Source organism: Euprymna scolopes, chromosome 21, assembly GCF_053919585.1.
Source record: "Euprymna scolopes isolate OS-2025 chromosome 21, ASM5391958v1, whole genome shotgun sequence".
NCBI classification, from domain to species: Eukaryota; Metazoa; Mollusca; class Cephalopoda; order Sepiida; family Sepiolidae; genus Euprymna; species Euprymna scolopes.
This window is the reverse complement of record NC_136502.1, coordinates 17874742-17895011: the sequence shown is the minus strand read 5'-3', so window position 1 is coordinate 17895011 and position 20270 is coordinate 17874742. Positions and strand designations below refer to the sequence as shown.

The window sequence follows — 20270 nt, the reverse complement described above, 5'->3', positions numbered from 1 at the left end:
AGAATCCGCAGCAGCTGATGGGTGAATGGGCTGACAGGTATAAAAAGTAAAAGCAACTCGAAAAAGCTTTTTTTTCATTTTATTATCCAAGAGAGATATCAATATATTATTTTTAATTATGAATATTAAATATTATGAATATTAAAGATTAAAACCAACTAATATGAATATATAATCTATATGCTACTAAAAATTTCATGGTTATATTTGTTTGCATACTCCATCTGTACATGGAATGTTTTAGATAATGACGGGAAGAGTGAATAGCATAAATAAAAGTGCATAAGAGAAATGATTAAAAAAATGAAATGACGCAAATAATTAAGAAATTACAAATGTTATTGAAATATTTAACTTTAAGAAGATCTCATATAGAATAGTTTGCTTAATCTCTCTCTCTCTCTCTCTCTCTCAATATATATATATATACATATATATATATATATATATATATATATATATATATATATATATATATATATATAAAATTTTAGTCATTTAATGAATTAAAAAATTTATGACGTGAAATGTTTGAATTTCAAATCAAGATTTTTATTATTCTACTAACGGGGGTACCCAGCGTTGCTCGGGTGTTTGGAAGTTTGTGTGTAAAGGGAGGGGGTAAAGAAAAGAATAAGCTAAGTGATAACCCTGTTAAAATATTATAAAAAGAAAACGATGTTAAACTTCTTAAAGAAATCGGAAAAACCAAAACAAAAAAAAAACAGCAAACAAACGTAAAACTTCTTTTTAAAAAATCGGAAAAACAAAAAGCCAAAAGAAGGAAAAAAAAATCATGAGCGTGTTCCGAAAAACAAAAACAAAAAAAAAAACACAGCAAAAAGCGAAAAAAAAAGACATAAATAACGCTTCGATTCGGTTAAGTCCATTGTGCGTTTCACCCAGTAGAAAGCATAGAACGAAAAGGAACATTAAAATTCCATTCCAGTTTTTTTAAAGCAACTACAAAATAAAGAAAACTCAAACCGGCGTTCCTTCATAAATGTCCCTTGTGAACGATCCCGGAAATGGTGTAATTGGTGGCGGAGGAAGGAGGAATTAATTAGAGAGAAAAGATTTTACTACTTCCATTGATTTTAACCGATTATGGCAGCAAACTCTCATCAGAAAAAATATAGGAATCTACGATTATCGAGGAAGTGGAGAGGTAATATGCCTATACCACACCTCAGATATTGTTCTGCAGTTTGTGCATATTACACAAGATTTGCATAAGTTAAAATATCATATTTAAGCATATTTATGACCAGTACACGTCAGATAGTCACTACTATATATAGGGTACAATATAAAAATAAAATAAATAATAAATACGAAATCTGCATAAATTAAAATATATTTAAGCGTATTTTACAGCTAGGCAACACTGGGGGGGGCGTGCTAGTTATGATATAAAATTAAATATTTAAATAGAAAATGTACAAAGAAAATTAACTGAATTATTAAAATGACTACAAGATCTCAATTAAGGATAGATTAGAACCTTTCTTTAACTACTTTATTAAAGGAAACAGTCGGTGTTGGCTTAATATTAAAGATAATTAAGGTGTTTTCTATATATGAAACATTTTTTAATATTTCTGCATGCATTTCACATTTATTATTAGGAAAAATTTCAAAAACTAAATCTACAAAATAATTAGATATTTTTTCTAACAGAGTAATATATATATATTATTAGAATAAATTACATAATGAGATTAAAATAGCTCTAAATCATTTAATGAATAAACTAAATAAATTAAGAATTGTAAAAAATGAATTCACAAGAACTTTTTTTAGACTATCTGATAAAATATTTAGGACAATTTGAATTATATAATTATATATCTTATATAATTATATATTTTGTGAGATTTTAAAGTTGATATGAAATCATTGATTAAAACAAGAGATGTCTAAAAGAGACATAATGAACAAATATCTCACAAATTCCTCAATTTCAACAATCTGGTTGTCAAATTGTACACATGTTTTTTACTCTGATTCATATCAAACAAGTCATATTGACAATGACACATAAGAAGCTATAGTTAATTAAGGGTCATATGAACAGTAGGAGATCCTAAATGAGGAGTTATACAGCAAGATATTCGTTCAGATTACATTAAAATTTATGCTTGTTGGTATCGTCAGGAAAACAGAGAGTGGGGAGGGAATTCCAAAGGCAAGTCGTTTGAGGAAAGAAGTTATTAGGATAGAAAGTTTTTTTTTATCTGGAGACCTCTACAGTGAAAAGTTTGCTGCTTGTCAGACGTCTTTACATTGAGGAGGTACAAGTGAAGTAAATCCATTGGAGCATATTCTGTGGAAGTACTTGTAAAACAAGTGCAGTGATGAGACAGAGGGTGCAGCTTGTTAGACAGTGTGAGACCTATTAGGTTAGAGATTCGTCTACTGCAGTTTGTCTAAGAGAGAAAGATGGTTCACCAGGCAAGATATCGCAACAATACTCAATACATGGACGAATGGTGGCTTTATAAGAGATATAGGATACTGGAGGATGTGAGAAAATCTCTAGTCTGGTAGAAGGCGCCCATATTCTTTGCAGCAGACTTGGCATTATCTTTTATTTATAACATAGCACATAAAACTATTGTGCTTCATGTGTCTATCTTGGTAACTTCATTGTCATTTTATGAATCTGTATACATTCATTCATTTTTTTAAAGCAGATAAATGTAATCGTGTGAACATCCATTTAAACCTTTTCTACTTTTTTTTTTTTAAATACATTAAATATATTAAAAAACAATTATAGTGGATCTAATTGTAAAAAAAAAGCAAAATTATTTCATAAATATAAAGCTGAATAGTTTTTCAATTCATAAAATATATCTTCATGCATTTATTTTGTATTCTTAAAACTCTTTAAAAAATTTAAGTTTTATATAAAACTATTGCATTCATCTGTCGTGAAAAAATAGTTCACATATATTTGAAATAATAAAAACATTAAAATAACTAATATTTTTGTTATTTTAAACAGCAATAATGAAAATTCAAAATATTAATTTAATTAAATAAGATTTTATTTCTCTTTAATTCTGAAAATGAATGAAAAAAACTTAAGTTATTTGACAAAATTATGGAAAAATCAAAATTATTTTACAAAACAAAACATTTGCAGAGATGACACATTACTCTTCAGCTCGAATTAGCTAATTAAGTGTAAATAGTTCATTTTTACATTCAGAGACTATAGAGATAACAAGTTCCATGGCCAGTCTATTATTAGAATTGTGCATAATTGTTTATATGTTGAAAATTATTCAAAATCATAACTCTTACTTTATTTTTTTGCTGTTCCATATATTTTCATCTTAATTTTTCCATTAATCTATTTCTATTGTCATAGTACTTCCATAATTTTTAACAATTAATTATATTTTGCTTTTATTCTTATGATTGTTGCTTTTCTTTTACTTGTGTGAATATAAAACACAATAGTCTAATCATTAAAACGTAATTTCGTAGAGTTCTCAATGTATGAGAGTTCCACTGTATTGAACTATAAATTAGAATCATTTGAAACATAAATCATTGGATTAATTATTTGATTTTGATTTCTTTTATTTCAAATATGTTATCATAAAAACTATTATTTTCAATTAGTTCGTAGAAATTTAAAATCATTATCATCTTCTCTCAGTTCTTTGTATATTTAAAATTGATTTATTATATCATTATTTTTTTAGATAAAACAATTAATTTTCTAAAGTAGTAATATTGTCATCTAACATATTCATCTCATATATTGTTTGAATTATTCTGATTATTATTCTCATCTTGGTTGTTATATTCACAACGTTTCAACCAATCTAACTTCTAATCTTCTTCAGTTGCATATTTTCAGTTCAAGATTCCATTTAGGTTCCCGAGTTCTACCAGTAGATTCTCAAGTTCGAAAAGATACACCTGAAGAAGGCCAGAAGTTATATCAACCAAAACGCTGCTGAAAATAACAACAAAGATTAGAATAATTGTCCAAATAATCCAAATTATCATTTAACAAAATTTGAAAGTATTATTTTCTGTCTTTTGAAGCTTAAAATTAGTCTCACTCAGTGGCATGGTTTGTTGTTCCTAAGTACACTAAAAAATTGCTCAATATAAAAAAGTTCAGGAAAAATTCCTACTGAACATTTATTAGGCATTTCTTTGACAGATATTTGTGTTTATTATTATTTGTTAAATACAAAAAATTCTTACTCTTTTAAAACTTGTATTAGGAAACCAAATCATCAAAAGAAATTATTAAAATTAAGTGATGCTATACAAAGAAAGAAAATTATAGAATAATATACTGAGGCAGCAACATATCAAAAAGAAAGAAATGAAACTTGTGATCAAAACGAATAATTGATCGTATTAGAAAGCAAAGGATAAAGCAAAATCATTGTCAAAACCAAATCAGATGGAGAAAAAAGATACGTTAAATCTGTACATTTATGTTAGAGTCAATTTGACTGCACAGAAACAAATTAGGATAGGCCACAACATCAAAATTAAGATCAACCATGATATCAATTATAAAGGGAGAAAGAAAATCAAAACCAGGCGGAGGGTACAAAAAATTAAAGATAAACATAACTAAAGATCAAAGAAGTCATAGATATTTTAGTAGAATGTGAAATAATAACAGTAATTTTTTAGTTATTTAACCATTATATTCATTGTTTATTTATGTATTAATGAATTCCTGTGTGTATAGTATGACATCAGGAAAATTACACATAATTCTTTTCCAAACAAAAACAACAAAAAAAAATAAGGCATTGCCCATTCTTAATATAATGAATCTTCTACTTTAAACTTCTTTCGTTTTTATAAGTTTTATTTATTTTAAATAATAAGAGATAAGTGATAGAATTTACAAATAGTGAATTCCACTGACAAATTACACGTTTTATATTTTAGTATCTTTATAAACTTTTTGGGAGACAAATTAATGATGTGATTCTGTGAATACATTGCAAGATCCAAATGATAAATTCATTAATTATAAATTGATGTTCTTTTTTTGCACTTATTATTCTACAATAACGTCTTAAATAGGTATCCAAAACTTAAATTTTATTTTCAGTATATTTAAAAACTTTTACCGTGAGTATATAAATCTTTGCAAAATATAAATAATTGCACAAAATTTATTTTGGTTGCTCAATTAACAACCAAATCCAAACCGATCAAAATTTGTTTGAAACTTTAAAAAAATCCATCTTCTGTTATTGGTTCAGAAACTAATTTTCATTGTGTGTATACCTAAAATGTAGGCTTCGAGCAAATGAAAAATTCTGACAAATGTTATGTTATGTTTTTTGTTAAATGAAAATGAATTACATTAGAACCAATAATTTAAATTAAATTCATCTAAACATTGGACAGAATCCATTACGTTTTGAAGAAAAGTACAAGAATGACACGGAATTGCAAGTTTAACTGTTTATATTCATTTCAATAGCAAACCCATTGAATCTCCCTTATATGATTCATATCATGTTAGAAATCAAGCTAGATTTTCTTTTAATAGAAATAAAAAAAACTCGCATTTAAACAATGTAAAAAACTCACATTCAAACAATATAAAACCTGGCTGAAACACAATTTAGTAATAGGCAAATATTTCTTATATGTATAAAAATGCACAATATTATTCACAATAAATTAAAAAACACTGACATTTTTCTAACATAGAAAATAAATTGTGCATCATTGAAAATAGTAAACTAACTTGAAGCAGCTTGAAAAATTAATGACACAAGAAAAAAAGGTGTACATTTATAACAAATTATTTTTTGCGTCCATCTAAATTTTAGCAAAATAACTATAAAAATAAACGAGATATCCTAAGTTAAAATTGAAGCATTTCATTATAGTTACCCATTTCAGCACCCTAAACAAAGATTGTTTGTGATAATTTCTTATAATTTTTTAAAAATTTTTTGCTTTAAACAAAACGCCATTAAAAGATTTAGTTTTCAGCTATTAAATAGAACAATATGTTGGTAATAAATTATATTGAACATAATTTTAAATATTTTAATTTGACAGAAAATTATATATTGCCCAAGAATTTATATTTACAAAAATTTAATTTGTATACATTCAAAATAATTTCTTTTATATAAGACAATATTTTATTTAAATATTTATTGGAATAATATTGTTAATTTTAAGAAAAATATAAATTTAATTTGTATACATTTTAGTATGATAAAATTGAAAAAGGTTTTCCTAATCAAAAGAACATACTATTTTGAACCAAGTATTTGGTAATTATTAAATCATGTATAAAAGTCGTTGAAACCAACTTCTTTTATTTTCATTATTATATATATTAAATTATGATATTTGAAGTTGTGGATCATGAAAATATATATGTTAATTTGTATCTGACTTGATCCAACTGTTATCCTGATAACTGAATTTCAAATTTAAAAAATGCAATTACCAAGAATGGCTAAATTGAGGAAGCAGAAATGTGTTTACACCTGATATTGACTATGTTAACTCAAATATGGTATACTTTCACTTTTATTGTTTTGTAATCACATTAGTAATATAACAAAATCTAGAATTGTAATTTAAAATTACTCTCAGTTTCCTAATATCTCCCCTGGGAAAGTTACGAGATTGAAAGTAAAGCCAGACATAAATATGGATATCCAATGCCCTTCAAGAATCAGAGCAAGTGAAATGACTGAGAAACCTATCCACTTTATTAGGAATGAGACAGTGAGAGCTGTTAGATATGGTGGCGGAAAACGGATGTCCATCTACTCAATAACAAATCAATACGGTATTCCTTACAATCCATAGCTTCTTCTCCAATACCAAGCTCATATCAATGTTGAAGTAGCCATTTCCTGACTTGCTGCCAAGTACCTGTTTTAGTAAACGTGTCACAGGAGATAGTGACAGTATGCTATGGCTATTTGAAAAGAAGATGGTGTCAAAAGTGTTAGAAATAGATATGCCAAAGAAAACTCAGACTTTTAGAAAAGAAGCTGTATGAAGTCTTCTTTTTTATTCACATACATAATTGAATGCCTGCATTTCTTTACTGAAGGAACACTTTTTAAAGAAGCCATATTCTCCAGAATTATTACAGAAGATTGGACATAATAAATTCCATTTTATTTATATTAAATCAACAAATGAATGATAAATGAAATGTTCCCATCTTTTGAGAGAAATACACAATGTTATCTATGCAAATTATTTCTTTCTATTAATTATAAATGGTTATGTGGAAATGATTAGATTTTATCTTATCTCAAAATCAACAATAAAGGTAGTGATTTATTAGATACTAAAAGATATTTCCATATATAGAGTATTATTCTCTCTGATTTCACTTAGTCTATTTTTCTCTCTCTTAGTTATTCTTTCATAAATTATTCTTTCAAATGAAATCAAAACACCAATTATATACAGTAGAAACCATTTTTGCTATTAATATGACAAGTACATTGCCACTAAAACAGACTTTCAAATAGAAAATTGTGATGTCTGGCCTAATGACAAGAAAAATGGAACATGAAGAAGTATTAATAATATTTGATGATGCCTTAGGTAAAAATGGAAAAGTTTTCACTTCGATTACAATTCTTTCAGCTGATAGGTCACTAAATAGCGAGAATAATGTTGCAATTACAATTGCCTCCAGCAGAATCACGGCAATTCTGCTACTCCAAAGTAGATCTTTCTATTCAAAACTTCAAGCAAAATCTCATAGAGAAAAAGCATCAACTCTTTTTATATCAGCTCAACTTTATATGACAGAATTAATGAGAAGAGAGATCAAAGCTAACAGTATGGCATTAAGCACAAACGCCAGGCAGGTTTTACCTAGAGGCACTTGATGATAACCAGTTAGACTTTAGAAATACACAACAACTTTCCATTAGGAATATAATCACTTGATATTGGACATTTCAAACTAGTTCTTTCAATGATCAAACAGAAGTAAAGATCATCATTCACTGTCAAAAATAGCTGAAGTCAAGATAATAATATATGTGTCCATATATATATATATATATATATATATATATATATATATATGTGTGTTAGTAGTACTATTAAATATAAAGTTGTTTGATATAAAGCCTTTTGAGTTACTTGAAAGCAGACATTCCTTTAAGAATATTAATTATTTAAAGCTTTATAAAATATATATCTTCTATGTGATTTAAATAAAAAAATATAAGTTTTTGTTGAAAAATTAAATAAAATTTATCAATATTTGAATAATTATTGAATTCAGACATATAGAGAAAAGTATGTTTCATATCTTAAAAGAATTCAGAACAGAAAAAATCAGATTTAAACATTTTCTTTGTTTATTCATAAACTTTTATAATTAATACAATACATTGCTTTTTCATTAAAAAATTAAAGGTTAGAAAAACAAATCTACGGTTTTAGAGTATAAAACGGCAACTTTAAAAATACTTACAGAACATTTCTTTACACTCAATTTCAAATAATTAATGAAAATTTTCTATTTCTGTAAAAAAAAAAAAAAAAACGTCTGTAATTTCCTGTGCTAGTTACTTTGCAATGACAGCAACACCTTGGGACAAATTCTTAAATTAACATATGTCTACAAGAATCAATGATTTTCTGATGGCAGCTAAATGCTACAGTCACATATGGGTCATCCAGACAGCATTCAGTTAACTCAGTGGAAAGTAATAAGACAACTCAACAATGCCCCAAGGAAAGTTGTTTACAACGACATTCTTTGGCATGATTAATGTTTCATCCCTCCCAGGAATCAGTATACAAGTGTAAAAGTACCAATATTATTTCTATTATTTGAGTATGATTACTAATGACATCATGAGTGCATTTGAGCATTCATAGATACAAAATCTTTTTGGCTAAAATGGAGAATATGACTTTATGAAAAAAATTCACGATCTATATTACGAATTTTAATATTGATGTTTATAATTTGAGTAAATTTTTCCAAACTTCAATTAATGATCAGTGATTTAAATAACATTTTCAATGAAATTATAATATTCACTGCATAGGAGTCGAATCTCATAAGAATATTGAAACTCCATTTAGTACAAATTTATATATGTTCAAATAAAGTACAAAAGGGACGTTTGGTTAAAAATGTTGTCTCAATCAGTGACAGTGAATAATGAAGATACAGTGAGTTGAGTTTTTAGGAGTTTCAAATTCTCAATCAGAAAATAAAGTTTCCCGATACAAAACCTGTTGCTATTGAAGTTGTATAGGAAAAGTAATTAATATATATATATATATATATATATATATATATATATATATATATATATATATATATATATATATATATATATATTGAAATTGGTGTGATCTGATTATATGCATGTACTATGGGCTTAGTGTGTCAGGTTCGATTCTGTCAGGTTTGTTGCATCACTTTCATTAATACCCTTTGGAAAGATATGGATTCATTCATCCCCAGTTCAGCTATGGATTAAATAGTAGACTAGACCCTCAAGCATTAGTTGTACAGCTAGTCTAGAAGAAAAAAAAACCTCTAAAATAGCACTAGTTTTTCACTGCTTATTTGTCCAATCGTCCAATTGCCACAGGACTCAAGATGCAGTTCGTTTATGTAATATTTCGCTATAGACTCCCTGCATGATCACACTTGCAAGGTCTCTTGAGACTGAAAATAGATCTCTCACTCAACCTCTCTTATATATGTATATATATATATATAAGAGAGAGGTTCTTTTATTAATGATTTGGAACTCATTCCATTTTTGATTTTTTCCCCAAAGAATTCTGCCTTTTGGATCATTTTGGACCATTTGGAACTTACCTGTTGGATTGGAAGTTTTTAATTCGATCGTGTTTGGATTTTACCATTCTTGGATTTTTTACCCTTCACCAGACTATCCATTCATGTGAAATCTTTTTATCATTTTTTCTTTTACCTACTATTCCCCTTACCTCACCCTTTTTTTAACCAAATAAGATCTGTGACTTATTTGTGGTTTCATTAAATACTTTTATATGCAAAATCCGATCCCGCATTTTGCTAATTCCTGCCCTCTGATGAGAAGGAGAGTATTTCTTCGAAACTCTGCAGATTAAGGACTATTCACTTTCTTGTGCTTCCTTTTTAAAATTAAATACGTTTTTAACTCTTTTTCAAGATGTCTTTTAACATGTTTTATTAATCATTTGTTCATATATATATATATATATATATATATATATATATATATATATATAAATATATAAATGAGATTTAGTTGGCTTGAAGCATTGTGTGGGATAGGTATATAGAAGAGGTTTAGAAGGCTATCACAATGCGAGGAATGGAATGTAGTCGGTTTTGAGGAAGAAAGACGAAAACAAGTAACAATTTGCAAATCAATAAGTATATACATATATGTCTATATATACATATATTTATTCAATTGTGTTAAGTACGAATGTCTTACTTGTAAGGTCTATGCTATGTGACAATCTCTATTATATATTTCAGGATAATCCCTTTTTCAAATGGTGGATGTAACGGATCTATTCAGCATTCTTTGAATAAATCTGTTACGTCCACCATTTGAAAAAGGGATCATCCCGAAATATATAATGGAGATTGTCACATACAATAGACCTTACAAGTAAAACGTTTTTACTTAACACAACTGAATAAATATATGTATATATAGACATATATGTATATATTTATTGATTTGCAAATTATCACTTGTTTTCGTCTTTCTTTCTCAAAACCGACTACATCCCATTCCTCGCATTGTGATAGCCTTATAAATCTCTTCTCTCTGTCTCTGTCTCTGTCTGCCTGTCTGTCTGTCTGTCTGTTTCTCTCTCTCTCTCTCTCTATATATATATATATATATATATATATATATATATATATATTGCGTTGGTGAATTTATTGAAAAAACGATTAAAATCATTTAAAATCATAAAAAGCACTTAAGTGGGCCCTCCCCTTCATATAGAGCTTAATTGATGATGTTTTTTTTTCATATGGATTAGTAGAGCTTCAATGATTAGGAGGCACAGATCACAGTGTGAGACGACTAAAATGACAGTGTTTTTAATTAGTATATTCCTAAATTCAGTTTTGGGGTGTCATGTGCTGTAAGGTGTTGGCAAATGAAACTATTCGACGAAGATATGTGGCATGTTAGTCAACAAAAGATACATGCCGAGGTATGTTATTTTATGTTATTTTTGGATATATGGATTATCCCGTCAGTATATTTCGATGTATGAGATCCACACAACAATTAAGTTGTCCGGAAATCCACACATATGATTTATTTATAGTGGTGAATGTTTGTGTAGAACCATTCATACTTTTATATATATATATATATATATATATATATATATATATATATATATATATATATATATATATATATGTGTGTTATCTGTATCTACTGGTGTTGCACAGGAGTCTAACTTTCATTTTTGTTTCTGCTCATTCCCCCTTGATTAATACATTTTTCTTTTCTTTGAACTATTTATATTTCATTGATCCAGTTAGCAAAGTAATATATTTTTATAAAACAACTACTGAAAAATGTTTATAAAAACTAAATGGGCAATGAATATTATTTTTGTATTTAGTTTCGATACCACATGAAGAATATTATCATATATTACTTCACGATGTACCTGTGTGTAGAAACAATACAAGTTATTTTAGAAGTAAAAGTTTTGAACTTTTTAAGATAGAATTTATTACATAAGCATTCTTTCATTTATTTTATGAATATGATATGAACAGTTAGGAATGAAGATAAATATATCAAATAAGTACATATCAGCCGTTTTTTATGCCATATGCCTTTTTCAGTTAAACAATGAATCTTACATAACGTATGCTACTAAAAGAGTTATTAGACAGGATAGATTAAGCGATGAAAGTGATTGGAATTGCAAATTATGTTTGCAAATGATACATTGATAATTTATGTAAATGACTGTATAGTCAGAATCAAATATCGATTTGTCAGCTACATTGCTATTTAGGTCTAAAATGAAAAATTAGGACAACATTACTATAATATATAAACTAAAATTAGTTTCCAAATTTCAATTGGAAAAATGAGATGTAATTAAAAAACGTAGTAGTAGTAGTATTAGTAGTAGTAGTAGTAATTAAAACAATGTCTGGGTAGGCTTACAGTAGGTATTGATATTTTCTTTATAACTATTTTTATTAAATTAAGCAATAATAATCTGTTTATTATTTCTATGATAAACTTTATGGTTTCCTCTATCATTGTACAAACATATTTTAATCTATCTATTAATATTTACTAAATTTTCTTATTAATTTTACTGAGTCTTATTATATATAGTCTACGAATAGATAAAATAAAATTATGTAAAAAAATTGATAAAAGTATAATTATTTCTTATCTTTAATCATATTTATTTAAAACTTAAACAAACATTACTTACTGAACTACATGTGTTAATTAGAAACCAAATCTATTGATTAACACACATTTAAAAACATTCTTTATCTAAATCGTTCAAGTCAGGAACACAGTCTTGTTTGTATTATCTCAGTCATCTTTGAAATCAATTTCATGCTTCAGTAGTTTAATCCTGCATTCTGTTTAAGCTTTGAAAACAATTTTTTCAGTTCTTATATAGATATCTAAGTTTAATTTGTTAGACTGTTTTAATGGCAAGCATGTTTTGATAGTTTTTTTCAAATCCTTACATTGTGTTTATCTTGTATAACTTCTAGAAAAACGCAACGAAAACCACTTATCTCTTGATACATTGTTGTCAAATGATGCAGTAAATCGCCTTTTATACGCATTGAAATTTTGTTCAAATACTTAACAAAACATGCACGTTGGCTCAGTTGTTAAACATTATTATGTATAAGCAATCACTCATAAACAGTATTTAGCTCATTTAACACTCAGTGAAAAAGCCTTTTATTCACAACTCTTGATGTAATGAGGTGGACAGCTTTGTTAGAACATTGATTACATCTTAGATGGTCTTAAGCTTGACTTTGCAGACACAAAATCTTCCAATGCACAATAGAATAAAAGCCTAACACTGAGATCTTTTGTTTTGTTTTTTAACAAACTTACAAAACCAACACCATTCCCATCATACTTAATGCACCTTCTATTGTTACATCTATTGTCATAGATACTATCTTTAACAGATCTCTCTTGGCATCTCTAAGTTCAGTTGCAACTGTTTCACACATGACTGCTTCAGCATTAGTTTTGTGAAAGTTGCTAATTTAATTTGTTTCCTACACATTTCATCACCTTTCAAATGAAAGTGATCATAGCTTAGAAGACAAAAAGCTGATGTGATGCCAGTATTTAATTGAGTAAAGGTGAACATACATTAACTTAATTTTTTAAGTTTTGAACATTCTAAAACCTATCTCATCTTACTTAAAAATACGTTATCCTGCAGACAACTTTCTCATAGTTTTAACAAAGAATCATATGATAAAATTCTTAAATGTTCCTTATAATGATGTTTGAAATGTCTCACTAATAGTTATTTTTTCAAACATTTATGTATTTAATTCTGTTACATGATCAGTTTTCATTTGAGACTAATAAAATAAAGTTAATCATATTTTTAAAGCATTATGTTATGTATGAAAGAACAAAGTCAAGACTAATATTTAATATTTTTGATCATATTAAAATAAAGTATGTATTTTTAGCATTGTGTTAAGTTTGTGAAGTTGTTTAAAATTTATTTCTGAACAATTTATAATTTAATCAGGTGTTATTCATGGTATATTATTAAGTTATATAAATGTGCAGTGATATTATTAATATAATCATATTCAGAAATGAAACATAAAACAAACCTGAAAACATTATTACAGTTAAATTCTGTATAATACAAGTGAGCTGCAATTGATAATTTCTGAATTAATCTTAATAAATTGTAAATCCAATTTTAGAAAGTTTATGTGAGAGAAAGTATTCTGAGTTTATCAATGAATAATTGATCTAGACTTTGGAGACAAAAAGAAAAATCAATTGAATGTATTAATAACTTAGTAAATGCTGAAATAAAAACATTCCAGGATATGTACATATTCTATCACAAAAATAAGTACAAACAAAAAATTTAGAACAAATTAGTTTGGTTACAGACTTTATATAGCACTAATTTGGAAGTATGGACAGATTTCGCATTTGAAAATAGCTTAAAATATATAATATAAATAATAGAACTGAAATAAATTCATATTCTTTTCATCTTTTAATTCTTATCATAATTCACAGCATACAGAAATATTATGAATTCACAAGTTCCACCAGTTTTCCTAACCGATCAACAAAATAAATCAGAATGTTTATACTAAGTTTATACTGTTCAGTGATCATAAATTAATATTAAAATATTTTATTCAAATACTATTAAAAATTAATATGGAAAGGTAAACACATGTTTAAATCTTCTGAAAACATATATCTAAGAACATATATACAATCATATTTTGAGCCTGACTAGCCTGAAAAGAAAATCAATGTCCGTATTTTTCTTAATGTACACATAGACAGACACACACATGCATACAAATATATATTTATAAATATTAGTATTTATATAAATAATAAAATATATGAGTACATGAGTTCATTGAGTATATATATATACATATATATATATATATATATATATATATATATATATATATATATATATACATACACAAACAAACACACATGAGGACATGTTAATATAAAATAAAAATATATCTGCAAAGAAATAAATAAGAACATGCACATATATATAAATTATCTATAAGAATATAAAAAATATTTAATTTATATAATAATATCAGGTACCAGCATAAAAGAGTTAACTTCTTTAGTAGGCAGGGCCTTTACTTATAAAGTAGATTACATTTTTCTCAGAGACTATGAACTACAAAACTAATAATCAACAAGTGTATTGCTATGTTAGTTTCTTGTGAAATGTTAGCTTTAAGAGTAGGTAACATTGAAATAGAGTAATATTGATAGCCGTGAGTTTCTATCGGGCTACTTGTATTTTAAGACAAATAGAGAAAGCATAAAAACATCAACAGCAACTCACCTGTGATGTTAAATCCAGTGGAGTCTGTGGTAGGTCTGTGGTGAGCTGTGATGTGCGTCCTTGTATAGAGTTCTGTTCACTGCTGCTGCTGTGTGACAACTGCAATAGGTGTATGTATGTCTCCGTGTGTGTATGTGTGTGCAAAAGAGAAAGCGATAGCGGTGTGTAGTCCTACCAAATGTCTTGTATATGGAATGGCTGCATTAGCCTGTGTTGGACTGCCTCACACATGTTCATTCACACTTATATACACATACTCTTTTCATTCCTTGTTTCCATTACACACACACACACACACACACACACACACATATATATATATATATATATATATATATATATATATATATATATATATATATACATAAGAAATATATTAAGATCTCATAAATATAGACTTATATATAAACGTACACACACAGACACATATAAGATGCCCGACAATGTTAATGAGAGTTGAAAATGACCTGATATTCAAGTTTCGAATCTTAGAATAAAATACAGTTTATGCATTTAGCCACATTGGAGATATGCGATACGACTAATCACACACGGATATATATATATATATATATATATATATATATATATATATATATATATATATATATATATATATATATATATATATTTGTTTACTGTTTTGGGGGAAAGAATTCCAACAAAGTGCTCGATTACAAAAAAAACCTTTTGTCGATATAAGAGCTTAATATTTATTTATTTAAATTAAATAGACCTTCTGTACATTTAAATATACACACACACACACACACACACACACACACACACACACACACACACACACACACACACACATATATATATATATATATACATATATATATTTCTTGAACCTGAATTAGCATATTTTATACATACATAAATATGATAAAATTACTAATTTGGTAGTTATAAGCATAGTATGTATCAATAATAGTTAAAACATAAATCATTTATAATTGTATTAAAAGCTGTAGTTATGAAAACCAAATTACATGCACACATATACATTGTTTATATATGTATATATATATATATATATATATATATATATATATATATATATATATATATATATATTCATGTACTTATATATGCCTATATATATATTCATGCATGTATATATGTATATACATATATATATATATATATATATATATTCATGTACTTATATATGCCTATATATATATTCATGTATATATATATATATTTGTATATATATATATATATTTATATATATATATATACATTTATATATATATGCATTCATGTAGTGTATATTTATGTTGTGTATATATATATATATATATATATATTTGTGTATATTTTATATATGTATACATCATATATGTGTGTATATATATCTACTTTCATGAATGTGTATGCATATATATATACACCTTCACGTATGTATGTCTATATGTATCTATACATTCATGTATGTGTACATGCACATAGACTTTCATACATTCATGTATCCGTATATCTATATATACATTCATGTATATGTATGTGTGTATATATATATCTATCTTTATGCATATACTCTTTATTTTTTTTACATAAGCAGTAATATGCTGCTACACAGTCATGAGCATGTTTAGGTCAAATAGCTTCTAGTAACTAGAGATCTCTTCAGGTGATACAGCTTATATGAAAGCAGAGATTTGCTTTTGTGACATATTACGGCTTATGTAAAACCAAATAAAGAGTATACTTTGCTCTTCTTCGGTATTGAGCACGCTTGTATTAACCTCGTTACACTTCACACACTTCATTGGTTACTTAACCTCTGAAAAACAAGAACCGCAAATTATATATATATATATATATATATATATATATATATATATATATATATATATATATATATATATATATATATAAAGCTGAATGTCTGTGTGTGTGTGTGTGCGTGTTTGGTCACGAATAGGCTCCTATATGGTTGACTATTTTAAAAAACTAATTACATATAATGATAGAAGATGTATCGAGACACAGGAATGGGTATGTTTGATCTGGCAGAACGGTGGTTCATTAAAATTGTGGAGTCTGCGTTCGTGTCTGGGCCACAAAGTATGGAAATAAAAAATTTAAAAATTAAAAAAAAAAAACGTTTACAAGTGTTTTTGATATAGATGTACATAAGAATACTTTGATAAGTATGTTTTAACTTAAATAGAGATGGTATAATAAAATTGTGGGGTCTGCATTCGCGCCTGGCGTCCATAGAATGGAAATAGGCACAAACTTTAATAAAGGCTTTTCATATCTATCTGCGTAAGTATACTTTGATAATTATGTTTCAGTTTGAAGAAATATGGTATAACAAAATTATGGGGTGTTCGTTCGCGCCTGACCTCCATAGAATGGAAATACGCCACAAAGTTTAACAAGGTTTTTTAATATAGATCCACAGAATATTGTGATAAGTGTTTCAGTGTAAACAGGTATGGTATAATAAATTATGGGGTTTATCTATTTTATTTTTACTTTCATCATATTTTGCTTTGGTTTTGATACCCCCAACTTCGAAGCTATCTCTTTACAACCCTTCCTTTTCATAACCTATCATACTTTCATAAATCAGAGTCCATTTTCTGTAGGCTGTTTTTGAACCCAGTCAACAACGGGTACTTTTCCTTGTATATATATATAGTATGTATATAGTATATATATAGTATGTATATAGTATATATATAGTATGTATATAGTATATATATATATATATATATATATATATGTTCATGTGTGTATGTATATGTATACCTTCATGTATTTTTGTGTGTATATATATGCATGTGTGTATGTTTGCTAGCAGGCCGCCTGGCATTGCCCGATCGTAAAATACGCTTAAATATGATATTTTGATAAATGCAGATTTCGTATTTATTATTATATTCGTCCAAATATATGGTAATGGTATAAAAAGTTTTAAAAAAATTGACTTGTGCATCACCAACAAAACTAAAACATTTAGCTTGTGGTTTATTTTTTCCTTTGATGTTAATGTCTGAGCTATGCAGAAATGTTTGCTGCAAGGCTAAAAATTAAAACATGAACCAATAGCTATTACGTTACGCATGCATATTCATAATACTGTCGTTCAACCTTCACCTAGTAAATTTCATTTCTTTAATTTTCACACTGTTGCATTGATTTTCCCCAGCTAAAACCCAAATATAAAGTTTCACATTGGTTCGAATACCTTATATATTAAGTTTCATGTCTGTAGAATAAAATCTGACTGAGGAGTTTAGTAGGCAAAATTCTTTAAACAAATATATATACGCATATGTAAATATATATAGAAAGAGGTTTGTTTTTACTATAACCTTTTTATGCAACTATTACGAAAGTATAAATCATGTAGAATATCTGCATGAATATAATTACACGTAATAGTTAACTAAAGATGATCATCCCATAAGAAAATCGGAAAAAAACTAATATGAAATTAATTAAAATTAATGTTTAAAAGAATATGTAAATTAGCTACATCTTTTGCAGATGAATGAAATTTCACTACCCATATATAACAAAGTTGTATTTTCTTTTTAAATAAATAGAAACAAGGGTTTTATTATGAATATCAATACACAAAAAAAAAAAAAAAATTTATATGAGTATAGATATATATACATATACATCTATTTATTTGTGTTTGTATATATATATATATATATATATATATATATATATGTTAAATAAAAAATATTATAATAAATATTTTTTATTATTATGCACATGTATGCATTTCATTCTTTTCAGTACTCGTCGGTGTGCAGGTAATTCTTCTGCTCGTCCAACCTTAGACACGAGTCACCCTTTAACTTAAGTCTGAACCATTTTGTCTATTCGGCAACTTACCAGCTCCGTGTGAAAGACGAATATTTAAGTCTCTTCATGTTTTTGCAAGCAAACATATAATAAGCTACCACACAGTCTTCAAGATCACTTATGAACATAACTCACGTGCATATGTTTATATACCTCTATGCTCAGCATTCACTCTTAAAATAATGAACCCATCATTATGAATTTTTGAACACATCTGATACATGTAATGTGCCGTAATGTATACTATACTTAGTTTAATTTACTGTCATGTAAAGGGAGTAAAAAGAGAATGTTCGTGAAAAATCAGAAACTCCAATTTTTGTACAATTTTAACAATAGATGTTAGACATCAATTAATAAATATTTCCCAATTTCCATTTTGTGTGTGTGTGATGAGAGGGCATTTTAAAGTGTTTTTTAGGACGCATAATATGAGCACAACATTTTATTTGAGAAGTTAACTATTAGAGTGGTGCAAAAATAATGTCGTTTTTTGACATGTAATTGAACGTCAAAAAACGACATTATCTTTGCATGAACCTAATATATCAAATTGGCGTTGAATTTAATCCATAGTTACTGAAGCAAGGTTCCCTAATTTTCAATTCCTTATTTTAGACATTTTTTAAAAATCTAAATCACATAAGTGATTTTGATTAAAATTGAAATAAAGATTCTGGAAATGAGTTTTAGTATAATTATATCATGATTTTATCTTTGTATAGGAACGTAAAAGTGGTAGAAAACTATTCTGCTTATAGAATTGATTTTTCTAATATATATATATATATATATATATATATATATATATATATATATATATATATATATATATATATATATATATATATAATGTTTAGTTTTTAATAAAGATGAAATGAACAGAGTGCTTAATTACATATGCAAGAGCATATGACTTTTTTTTATTTCAAATAACACTATACATAAGTTTAATCATTCACCGATACCTGCAGTTTCACGAAAGCATGTTAAATCCTAAAATATGCAGAGTTATAGATAGCAAGTATGACAATGCTTCAGCCGATGCTATGAAGAGTCCACCATAGTATCGACAAGAATAGCTTTAAGGAATGAGTTTCCAGTATTTCTGTGAAACCGTAGGTATTACTGAATGATCAAACTAACGTATATATATATATATATATATATATATATATATATATATATATATATATATATATATATATATATATAAATATATATATATATATATAAATATATATATATATATATATATAAATATATATATATATATATATATATATATAAATATATATATA

At 26.7% G+C, this 20270-nt stretch overlaps 1 protein-coding gene across 1 annotated transcript in view; it reads right to left on the bottom strand.

Moving 5' to 3' along the window:
- The window catches only part of LOC145243058 (protocadherin Fat 4-like), a 186939-nt gene extending 171673 nt beyond the window's left edge, over nt 1-15266 (bottom strand). The window contains exon 1 of the mRNA XM_080106163.1: nt 15130-15266. The gene's annotated coding sequence lies outside the window, so the exon portion shown is untranslated. The remainder of the gene's footprint in view (nt 1-15129) is intronic.
- Nucleotides 15267-20270: the final 5004 nt, after the last annotated feature.